This window comes from Nicotiana tomentosiformis, chromosome 4 (genome assembly GCF_000390325.3).
Source record: "Nicotiana tomentosiformis chromosome 4, ASM39032v3, whole genome shotgun sequence".
NCBI lineage: Eukaryota > Viridiplantae > Streptophyta > Magnoliopsida > Solanales > Solanaceae > Nicotiana > Nicotiana tomentosiformis.
In genome coordinates, this window is record NC_090815.1 from 70,683,253 (window position 1) to 70,695,351 (window position 12,099).

Genomic DNA, 12,099 nt, shown 5'->3' on the forward strand with positions numbered 1-12,099 from the left:
TGCTCATTCTTCCCAGTTGACTTGGTGAGCCCTATCTCATTCCGGGGTTGTGCATCTTTTGTTTTGTATGTGTTATCATATTTTAAGGTATAGCCGGAGCCTTGTTACCGGCACTATCATTGTACTCTTTGGTATTTTAGAGGCTCCATAGACTAAGTGTGGGTTGTGTATGGGTGTTGGGAATGTTAAACTAGTTGTGTTGTGATTAAATCACTTGTTCCACTTTGAACCATGAAGGTGTGAGTATGTGTGTTTTGAGACTTATTAATGGAGTAACTAATGGTAATTGATTGGTATTGTAGACATTATCACCTTATTGTCTAATTAACGAAAATATGTATTATCCTTATTCATGGATGAGTTTGGGTAGAAGGAAATCTAATAGGCTTGCTTGGCCGGATTCACTCGGTTGAGTGCCGGTCGCGCTCCCCGAGTTTGGGGCGTGACAATAACACTGAAGCATCCCTTTGGCATACTAAAACAATACCTGTGATCACGACATCGAAAGCAACTACCTCTGGCCTGGCGGGAAATGCATAGTAACGGGCATGTCCACCTCTTGACTGACCTCCTCCTCTAGGGCGACTTCGAGCCGACTATGCCCCACCCCTAAATGGTTGTGCAGGTTGTGTAGCTACTGGTTTTAGAACCATAGGCTGCGTGCTCTGCTGTGGTGCACTAATCAAAAGTCTGGGTAATCCCTCTTGATATTACTCAAGTCTCCACACTCGAAACAACCCCTCTTCTTATGAGTCTGCTGACTTTATGACTTGCCATGATAACTCGAATAACTCCCAGAGGAACCATAAGCAAATGAGGCATGGTAAGAACTCTGTGCTGGTAGTGCACTGAATGATGATTGAACTGGGCGAGCACTGTATGAGCTGTGGCTAACTGATGAACCATGAGGAATCTAACGAGCTACCTGAGTAGGCCTAAGAGGACAACCTCTGTTGTGATATGAGTGGCCTCCAGACGAGGCACCACCAAAACCAGCTGAACCGCGTGGCATCTTGGCCTCCCACTCCTCTCTCTCTCAAGCCTGCGAACATGCTCCAAACATCTATCAATATCAACCACCTGGTCAAACCTAGCATCCATCTCGGACTCTCGAGCCATACCATACCGAAGACCATAGTTGAGGCCATCAATGAACCTCCTGATCCTCTCCCTCTCAGTAGGTACCAAAAATTCTGCATGTTGTGCCCACTCCGTGAACCTCATCTTGTACTAAGTCACAGTTATTTCCTCCTGGAGTAGATGCTCAAACTCCCTATGCAACTCCTCTATGCGAGTCTGTGGGACAAACTTTTCAAAGAAGAGAACTGAAAATTGATGCTATGTAAGTGGTTCTGCACCAGTTGGCCTGCCTGACTCATAGGTCTGCCACCACCAGTAGGCTGGACCTGTGAGCTGAAAAGTAGTGAAGTCGACTCCATTCGAGTCCACAAGGCCAGTTGTATGAAGAATCTGATGACACTGATCAAGAAAAATCGTAGTATTGCCGACTCTCCTCCACTAACTGGGGAGTACAAAGTCTCTGAAATCGCTCCAACCTCTTATGCTCCACATCAGTCAAAGATGGCCCAGCCTCGGCTCGAGTAGCATCAACTGGCTAAACTGGCAATACCTCTGGTGTTTGATAACCCTAAGCTAGCTACTCTAGTGTATGGGCGGTGGGAGTCTTGGCTATTCCCCCGGCCTGAGAGGTAGCTGGTGCAACATGTATCATTCCCGCCTGAGCCAAGCTCGTACACAAACTCAAAATCTGGACCAAGGTCTCCTGAAGACCAGGCATATTAACAGGTACTGCCATTGTCTGAGTTGGCCGCACTAGCTACACAATATCCGGCATCTGCTCCTCTACTGGAGCAACTGTTGGCTCCACAGGTGCTACTCTAACTGTAGCACGAACACCACCTCGGCCTCTACCTTGGCCTCTCGCGACCCTGATTGGAGGTACTAGTTCATGTCCATCTGATCTGGCTGAACGTGTCCTCACCATCTCTGAGAGAATAGAAGAGTAAAGGTTCAAACTTCGGAAATAACAAATCCGCACAACTAGAATGCACGAAAGTGAAGTTTTCCTACGAGTTCAGTAGCCTCTCAAAGATAAGTACAGATGTCTCCGTACCAATTCGTAAGACTTTACTAAACTTGCTCATGAACCGTAGAACCTATGAACCTAGGGCTCTGATACCAACTTGTCACGATCCAAAACCACCAACCGATCATGATGGTGCCTAACTCACTTGATATGCAAGCCAAACATAACAAGAGTGGAATATAATAATAGAAATAGTACAAGTCTATTACCAATAATAATTCCCCCAGAACTGGTAAATATAGAGTCATGAGCTCTAAATAGAAGTACGAATATGTAATACAAAATGAAATAATGTTTGAATGTAAATAACAGTACTAAAATGAGAAGAGTTGCCCTAAGGTTGCGGTCGAGATGCAGCTCTACCTCGTCTCTCGAAGATGCTCACAACAACAACTCACAGCTAGCCACAACTTAGTCCAACACCTAAATCTGCACAATTAAGTGTAGAGTATAGTATGAGTACAACCGACCCCATGTACTAAGCAAGTATCATAACTAACATCGGAAAGGTAAAAATGGAAATAATTATTAATGATACTCGCAAATAACCTGTATACTTCATGAATCTCACAAGTACATAAAACTACTATCAACAATTTATGAATCATGGATAAAGCCCCCTCAGTGCACAAGATAACGTAACATGCTTTGTTTCAGTTAACTAATCCATCATATAGAGAAGATATTCAAAACAAGGCATGTATACATTCCTAATCTAGGATATAGAGAAGATATATGAATAAAATATGTATATAACCAAGGAAATTGCAAGTAAAGATGCAATAACCACAACACACACTCGCAAGTTTCCTTATACCACGTGCACATCATCAAGAGAGAAACATCAGAGGGTGACCCTGGGGGGATAGACCTTATCCACACGCTGCACGAACAACTCACGTGCAATATATAACCACCGCACGGATAACTCACGTGCTAACATAACTCAGATCCGCATGAAAAACTCACGTGCTACCAATCCAGTCCATATCACACAGAAGAATATACGAGAATACATATACATGAACAATGTATATCAATTTAGATATTCAGGGACTGATATAAGTGACATGCTAAAATGTTGACATGTGTGAAGTGTGCTACCACAGTTCTAGTCAGGCGATTATGCTACAAGAATAGCAATTAACATGTTTGAACAAGAGATCAACCAACAAATAATCTATAACATGATTTAACTAGCTCACAAAGGGAGTACAACATAAAAAACATGATAACATGAATCTTAGCAATCAATATAAAGCATATAATAGCCTAATCAATACACATAGGTCGAATCCCCTCACATGTGTGCTACCCATAGCTAATAACCATCACTAATAACTCAGGCAACTAGTGCCTCAACCAAGTTTAGGTAAGATACTTACCTCAAGCAAGATAAATCAGCACTCTAAGAATACCTTCACGCATGAATCAACCACCGTACGACTCGAATCTAGCCAAAAAAACTTAATAATATCAATAGAATCCATAAGAAACGAGCCCAAACAATAAAGCTAAGATCTTAATTTAATTATGCAAAGTCAACCCAAAAGGTCAAACTCGGGTCCGCACCCCAGAAGCTGACAAAACTTACAAATTTCGAACACTTATTCCAATACAAATCCAAATATATGTATTTCATCCAAATCCGACCTCAAATCATTAATTTTTACTCTCCAAAACCATAGTCAAACCCCCCCAAACCCCACCTTTAATTCACTAATCAAGCACTAAAATCAAGGTTGGAACCATGAATAATAAATAAATCCGAGTCAAAAATACATAACCCAATCCAAACCATGAAAATCCTCTCTAAAATTGCCAAAATCTGAGCTCTAGATCTCTAAATGTGATAAAATAACCAAAACCCTCAAAACAGAGACTTAAGTGGTTCTGCTAAGTGATACCCTTCGCGATTGCTGGACCTACTTCGCAATTGCGAAGCACAACCAAACACTCCCTCAGAAAAACCCTATGCGAACACGTGTACCTGGTTGCGAATGCGAAGACTACCACCGCTGAGCCTACGTGAACAGGATCCTTCACATGCGATCGCGAAGGCTAAAAGCATGACGCCCCAACCGGCCTTCCCTTTTACGTGAATGCGACTCCCAGCTCATAATCAAGAAGGCCACTTCCCCCATGATTCACGAACGTGATCACCCCATCACGAACATGAAGAGCCAACCTCGCCTGACACCAAAATAATCTCCGCAATCGTGATAAACCACCCGCAATCGCGAAGCACACCATAACATCAGAAAACGAGCTATTCCAAAACAAAGGAAAATGGTCTGAAACCCATCCAAAATACATCCGAGGCCCCCGAGACCCCGTCCAATCACACTAACGAATTCCAAAATATAACACGGATCTATTCGAGGCCTCAAATCATACCAAACAATATCAAAACCACGAATCGCATCTCAATCCAAGCCTAAGGAACTAATCTAAATTTCCAAATTAAAAACTTACGCCGAACATGCCTAAACAACTCTGAATGACCTCAAATATTGCATGCAAGTCCCAAATGACATAACGGTTCCAACTCAAAAATCACAATCTGAACCCGATATAATCAAAGTCAACTCTCGATCAAACCAATCAACCTTCCAAATCTTCAACTCTTCAGGTTTCGCCAAATAGAACCAAATCAACCCTAGAACCTCCAAATCCAAATCCAAATCCAGACATACGCCTAAGTTAAAAATCACCGTACAAACCTATTGGAACCATCAAAATACCATTCTGGGGTCATCTACACAAAAATCAAAATCCGGTCAACTCTTATAACTTAAGCCTCCAACCAAGGGACTAAGTGTCCTAATTCAACCTAAAACTCTCATGAAACCAAACCGACCACCCCGGCAAATCACATAACAATAAATACTCATAGTAAAGGATCAATTAGGGGAACCATGGCTAAAATACTCAAAACGAGCGGTCGGGTTCTGACAGGAAAGTAAGCCCAAACAATAAAGCTTCGATCTTTATACAAATACACAAAGTCAACCAAAGAGTCAATCCTGGCCCACACCTCGGAACCCAACAAAACTCACAAATCCCAAATACGAATTCCAATATGAGTTCAAATAAACAAGTTTTATCCAAACCCGACTCCAAATTAGGGTTCAAATCTCTGTTATTTGCTTTCCAAAAGTTTTTCCAAAACCCCCCAAATTTCACTTTAAAATCCAAGCTTTTAGGTGTAAACATCCATGAAAATCATGATATAATGTCAAATTCAAGTGAAAATTGCTTACCTCCAATACACTGCCCAGTTATACCCTTCACAAAAATGGTACCTACCTCGACTTCGCGAAGCACACACTACCTCCGCCCAGAAAACATTCTTTGCAAATGCGACCAGGGGTCTACGAACGTGAAGGCCAAAATCCTCTCCCCTTCGCGAACACATCTCACTCCATCGCGAATGCGAAGGTCTGCCCCCCAATTTAGCTTCCTTCTTTGCGAACGCAGCTGCCCTCCACGAACGCGAAGAAATACAACCCCCAGCCCTTTAATCCTTCATCGTGAATGCAGCATCCCCCCCTCCTCCGAGACGTGATGAAAAATCAACACCAGTAAAAACCTAATGCCTCAAACTTATGGAAATAATCTGAAACTACCCGGAAATACACCTGAGCCCCACAAGACCCCGTCCAATCATTCTAAAAAGTCCCAATACCTTATACAAATTCGTCTGAATGCTCCAAACACTATGACTAACATAAAAACCAAGAATAGATGGCCAAAACACATGTTAAGTTTCTCTTAAGTTCCTTAACTTCCACACTTCGAACCAAGCATCTGATTCAAGTCGAACCAATCTAGATTAAACCCAAAATCTACTCACAAGTCCAAAATGAAAAAAATGAACCAATTCTAACTTCCAGAACCAAAATTTGAATCTGATATTACCAAAGTCAACCGTCGGTTAAATTTAGGAATTCTCCAAACCTCCAAATTGCCAACTTTCAGCAAATAACACTAAAACATCCTAGGAACCTCCAAATCTAAATCCAAGTATATGCCTAAGTCCAAAATCACCATAAGAAACCTATTGGAACTCTCAAATCTCCAATCTGAGACCGTTTACATAATAGTTAAACCTTGGTCAACTCTTAAAACTTAAGCTTCCAAAATGAGACTAGGTGTTTCAAGTCCCTCTCAAACCTTCCCGAAAACAAACCAACCATACCCAAAAGTCACAAAACAGTAAACACATATACAAGAAGCATCAAATAGGGAAGGAAGGATCAAATACACAAAACAACTGGCCGGGTCATTACAATCCATCCCTCTAGAATCAGGTGATCACCCATGTTACCTTGGGTCCTGTGAGTGTGGGCACGTGGACTTGTGATTGGTATGTGACACATGGACTTGTGTCGGATACGTGCACTTGTGTCGGTGTAACGACTCGGACGGTCGTTTTGAGAGTTATAGTCTCGTTTCCCCTATTTCTGCTTCTTTTGTGCTTTACAGCTGTATTATGTCTTATCGGGTTGGTTGGTTCGGGTCCGAAGTGGTTTTGGAGTGAATTGAGATACTTAGTGTCTTAATTGGAAGTTTAAGTTGGAAAAGTCGACCGGATATCGACTTGTGGGAAAATAACCTCGGATTTAAATTTTTATGATTTTGTTAGTTCTGATAGGTGATTTTGGACTCAGGAGCACGTCCGGAATGTGATTTGGAGGTCCGTAGTAGAATTAGGCTTGAATTGGCGAGAGTTAGAATTTTGGCGATTTTGGCCGACAGTGAAAATTTTGATATCGGGGTCAGATTGGATTTCTGAAAGTTGAAATATCTTCGTGGTGTCATTTTTGACTTGTGTGTAAAATTTGAGATCAATCGGACGTGGTTTGGTAGGTTTCGGCGTCGTTTGTGGAATTTGAAAGTTTAGAAGTTCTTTAGGCTTGAATCCGGGTGTAATTGGTTTTTTGATATTGTCTTGAGTGATGCGAAGGTTCGACTAAGTTTGCATGGGGTTATATGACTTGTTGGTATAATTGGTTGAGGTTTCATAGGCTGCGAGGTTATTTTGGGTGGTTAACGGCTTGATGGGAGTTGAGGAATTGCAGCCGAAGCTGCTGCTACTTGTGTAACCGCACCTGCGAACACTACAAGCAATTGAATTATTAGTGGCGACATATAGCAGCGACCCTATAGGTTGCTATAACAGCTATATTATTAGCAGCGACTTTATAAGTCGTTACAGATGGTTAATGTTTAGCAGCGACTTTTTTTAGGTCCCCTCTAATGTGGCTGGAATTTTCAGTCCCGCTAAAAATAAAATTTTGGCTCCATATTTTTAGTGGCGACTTTTGGAAAGTGGCTGGTAAATCTCTATTGCAGCGACTGAGTCGCTCCAGAACCACATATTTTTACTTTTAAAATAATTAAAAAAGCAAAATACCTATCCTAATTAATTAAAACTTGCCTTGGTATGAACAAATAGAAGCCCTAATATTCAGCAAGTATTTCAGCCAAATTCTCTCTAGAATCGGCCTACTCTCCTCAGCGAAAATTTCAGCCAAATCAAAATCCCTCAAATCAAAATGTGAATCTCATTTGCCAGGTATGTTCAAATCCCTAATCTTTTTTATTTTTTTGGGGGAAAGAAGTTGCTCTTCTTTAATCGATAATTTCATAGAGGAAGAATGAAAGAAATAATTTTTGTTCCTAATCGATTTCGTGCATCCGTTTCTTCTTATTTGTTACTATCTCATATCTAACTAAAACCCCATAAAGATTTATGTAAGATATATTTATATTTGGGTATTTTTTTTATAATGATTCTCTAAGAAATAAGTTTCAACATGCAGTTAGGGATAATGTACAAATCCCTAATCTTTTCGTTTATGCTCAAATCCCTAATAATTTTCGTTTTTTTGGGAAAGATTTCATCTTAAATTTTTGCTCCTAATCTTTTCATTTATGCTCAAATCCCTAATACAGTTAGGGATAATTATTTTTTCAGCAATTTTACATTTGTATTCTCAGATTTTATCTCGAATTTGTCTGAGTCATTTGATAATCTACAGGAATACAACAAAATAAATCACACAGAAAGAATCATTTGAAGCGTATTTGGTGTTGTTATTGTCGATTCTCCGTCTTGACAGAATCCCAACTATATTTTTTTCCTATGTAAGTTATAATCTTCTTTTTGAGAGACCTTTTACATGTCGGCATTCCTGTCTTATTTTGTTCTTATATGGTTATGTGCCTAAATCAGTAGACATGCAATTTTTAATTTTATAAGGCACGCATATGTTATTTTATGGTTATTAGAAAATATAATACTTCTTTGCGAATGATGTGGTAAAATTAGAGTCTCTTGTGGTTCTCGAGAGGTCCCTTTCTTTTCATTAAAATAAATTTGAAGAATAAAAAAAATACAGAAGCAGAATTTCTGGACAATATGATGTTTGATTGAGAGGTGTTCATTTTACAATCAGAACCCCTCCAAATTCCAAAACTATTGCTTCTTGGTTCTGCTTCTTTCTTAAATATACACATACACTTGTTTTCATTTCTATTTTATTTTCTTCTGCTCAGTAGGTTTTTTCTTCTTCACTTGGATGAAGCATAAGAATTTTCTGCTGGATTTTGGAATTTGGGACATCATTATTTCCTGTGTACAAAGTGTCAGCTCAAAGTGTAATTGGATTAATTACTTGTTTCTGTTATGAAAAATAACCGTTCATTAAGCTAATAGTTGTTTCTGTTACCTAATGCACAAGGAGTGACCCTTACACAACTATTAGCACATGGATTAATTACTTGTTTCTTATTAAAAGTTTAATTTGTGGTGGAGGGAGGCCAAATATGAAATAGGTAGCTTTGGACTATGCTATGTATGAATGATCTTTTACAATATAGGAGATCTTGATCTTTTGTTTATAGTTCATGCATTAACTGGTCGAAAGCATTTATGTCGCTACAAGGGTGTGGGGTAAGAAATTTGCAGATGCAATGGTGCATATGGGTACCTTGGATATCCTTACACGGTGGAAGGGCGAGATCAGGAAGAACTGCCATTTTGTGAACTAATTAGTCACGCTTTTGCCTTTTCAGTTTTGTAAAGGTGTCCAGTACTATTTCAGCTTTCTTGTTATTGTTATTGTGAGTTGCAGACATCCTATTTAAGTAAGTATGGTTCAATCTTTGTTTAATAGTTACTGATGAATCTTCTTAATAGAACTAGTTCTTGATTGAAAGTTTCTTTGTGAAAGAACGAATTACTTTTACTTCTTTTCGCACTTAGAACTACTTCCCCTTTAAACTAGTGTGACAATCTGCGGGAACTTGGAAGTACAAAAATCAACATCTGTAGAATCAGCCAAAAAAAAATTGAAGCACCTCTTAGGTTCTGCGGATGTTAATTCTACTACAACTATGAGTTTAAAGCATTTAATCAAAGGGTGTATAAGAGGAAAATAACATGGATGAACTGAAATAGATGGATGTGTAGCATCTGTTTATTTTCCTTAGGAAAATAGCATCTGTTTATTTTCCTTGTTAATCATGGGAATCAGGTTGGCTATTTGGAGAATAAACATCTTGGCCACCATAATAGATGGATGAACTGAAATATCATGGTTCTGTTTTTTCATTCTGATACATACAACTTTTGTCCTTCTTATTTTATTTGTAAGTGATTTAATTTGTTCTTTCTTTGGTATATGTTAGTTATTATACATATTTTGATTATTATAATCCTTCCACTTTTAATTAGTAAATTAATTTATTTATTTTTTAAAATAGATATGATGGATAAAAGTTGGTTGAATATTAGGAATAGAGTCGACCAAATGTATAGAGATGGAGTAGACAGCTTTCTTAATTTTGCATTCAGTTAACCAACTGTGAACACTATGATTCAGTGTCCTTGTAAAGGGTGTATGAATACCTTGTTCCCATGGACCATCCATGGTGGAGAAGTAGGACGTTATTTGATGGAAAAGTTGAAATGGGAGTTGCACCTAACCCTTTAACAGGTGATGAAGCACTTATGCAATTACAAGCTTTGGGTAATGTGACTTTTGGTAAAGGACAAAAGAGAAAGCGCGATATTCATAACAATGCTTACAATTGGAAGAAGAAATGTATCTTTTTTCAATTGCCTTATTGGAAGAGTCTTATGTTACGACATAACCTTGATGTGATGCACATCGAAATAAATGTGCCCGATAATATTATATCAACTGTCATGAATATGGTTGGAAAGACAAAAGACATATTGAAAATTAGATATGACTTGATGGATCTTGGAATCAGACAAAGGTTGCATCCTATTGAGGATGAGAATAATATTTTGTTACCGGCAGCATGCTATGCATTGTCCGCGGAAGAGAAGCTGAAGGTATGCAGTTTCTTAGCTAATCTGAAGGTTCCTGATGCATTTTCCTCAAGCATTTCAAGGTGTGTCAACGTATAGGAGAGAAAGATACATGGATTGAAATGTCATTTTTGACATGTAAATTATGGCTTCTTGTGGTGTCTGCATCGTAGATTGAATGTGATTGTGAAACCTTGTCTGTGAAAGATGAGAAATGACAGAAGCACCATCTGCTACAAAACTGTCTGAAAATAGTGTGGCACTTATGTTTGTGGATACAGTAAATGAAAAACATCTCTTACTGCCCTAATAGATTGCAATTTCAGCGGCCTAATCACATCTTTGATGTTTGTAAGCAAACTATATTCGTTAAACCATTGCCTGTTGTTGTCGTACTTAACTAGTCCTGAAGTTTCTCTGAGGAAAGTTTTTGGAAAGGAAAGATATGGTGACGTCTATAGTCTAGCACTATAGTAAATAGACTATTATAGACAATCATTGTAATTAGACTATCATTGTAAATGACCTTATTTGCCTAACTTTGAGACTGAGTGAAAAAGTTCAAATATGTGCATTATAGTAGTTGAGATGGTTTGAAGTTCAAATCTTTGTGAACCTGATGATACATCATTGTCAAGATAATATGACTGTTTGAGTAGTAATATTTAGGCTGTAAACCAGGCTTACCTGAACCAAGCCATTTCATTTCACAAATGAAATAGCATAGAACAAATTAACTTTGTGTTATACTAATGTATAATTAACTTGTACTTTAATTTATTAGTCTATGCAATAATTTGGATATAACAAATCTCATTATGTTCTTTATATATATTACTTTTGTCTAGCAGGGAGAAGGCACTTAAACACTGGTATCGTTTAAGGATGGTGTCGAGCAAGGTTACAAGGCACTTAATATTTTGTCTTTTTTGGGATATGGATATGCGTACAGTTACAATGCACAATGAAGTGTCGGGTAGTATATATGTAATTGACTCTTTAGTAATGATAATATTTATAATATTCGGCTTGAGAAATTCTTTTGGTGTTTGTCAAACATTATTGGTTGCTTTAATATTGATAGTCAATTGATATGAATATTTCTATATGAAATTTTAGAGAATTAGGTTCCTACTGGCATGAAAATATATATAATTTTGGTCGTTATAATTGCTGAGAAAATAAGTTTTAGTGACGATATAGTTTTGTAAAAAAATTAGTAATTTTTGCGATATAAAAGTTGCCACTGTAGGTTTATATCTTTTGCAGCGACTTTAGTTGCTACAGAAAACATTGTGTCTTTCATGGTTAAATATTTTGTGGCCACGCCTGTCGCTACTAAAAGACATTTATAGTGGCGACATAATCTAGCCACTGAACATAAATATTTTTGTGGCGATGCTAGTCGCTGCTAAAGGTGAATATACAGTGGCGACCCATGTAATATTTGTTCTTATGGAATAATTTTTTGTAGCATTTTTTTCAACCTTTTGTGGCAACTCTGTCGCCACAAAATATGTTCTTTTAGCGGTGACTGCAAATTTTGCCACAAATAACCTTGAGTTACGGTTGTGCTTGTGGCAATACAAAAGTCGCCACTGATACCTTTTAGCAGCGACTATTAGGGATTTTGTAGCGACTTTAG

The 12,099-nt window shown here is 38.4% G+C and overlaps 1 long non-coding RNA gene across 2 annotated transcripts; it reads left to right on the forward strand.

Annotated features, from left to right (window-relative positions):
- Positions 1 to 7,550: 7,550 nt before the first annotated feature.
- On the forward strand, positions 7,551 to 11,296 carry LOC104085403 (uncharacterized). 2 transcript variants are annotated; one of them, XR_011415444.1, is made up of 3 exons: positions 7,551 to 7,688; positions 8,155 to 8,260; positions 9,881 to 11,296. It is a non-coding gene; the product is annotated as an uncharacterized lncRNA (long non-coding RNA). The 2 variants fall into 2 exon arrangements; XR_011415445.1 differs by having other exon boundaries at positions 10,000 to 11,296.
- Positions 11,297 to 12,099: the final 803 nt, after the last annotated feature.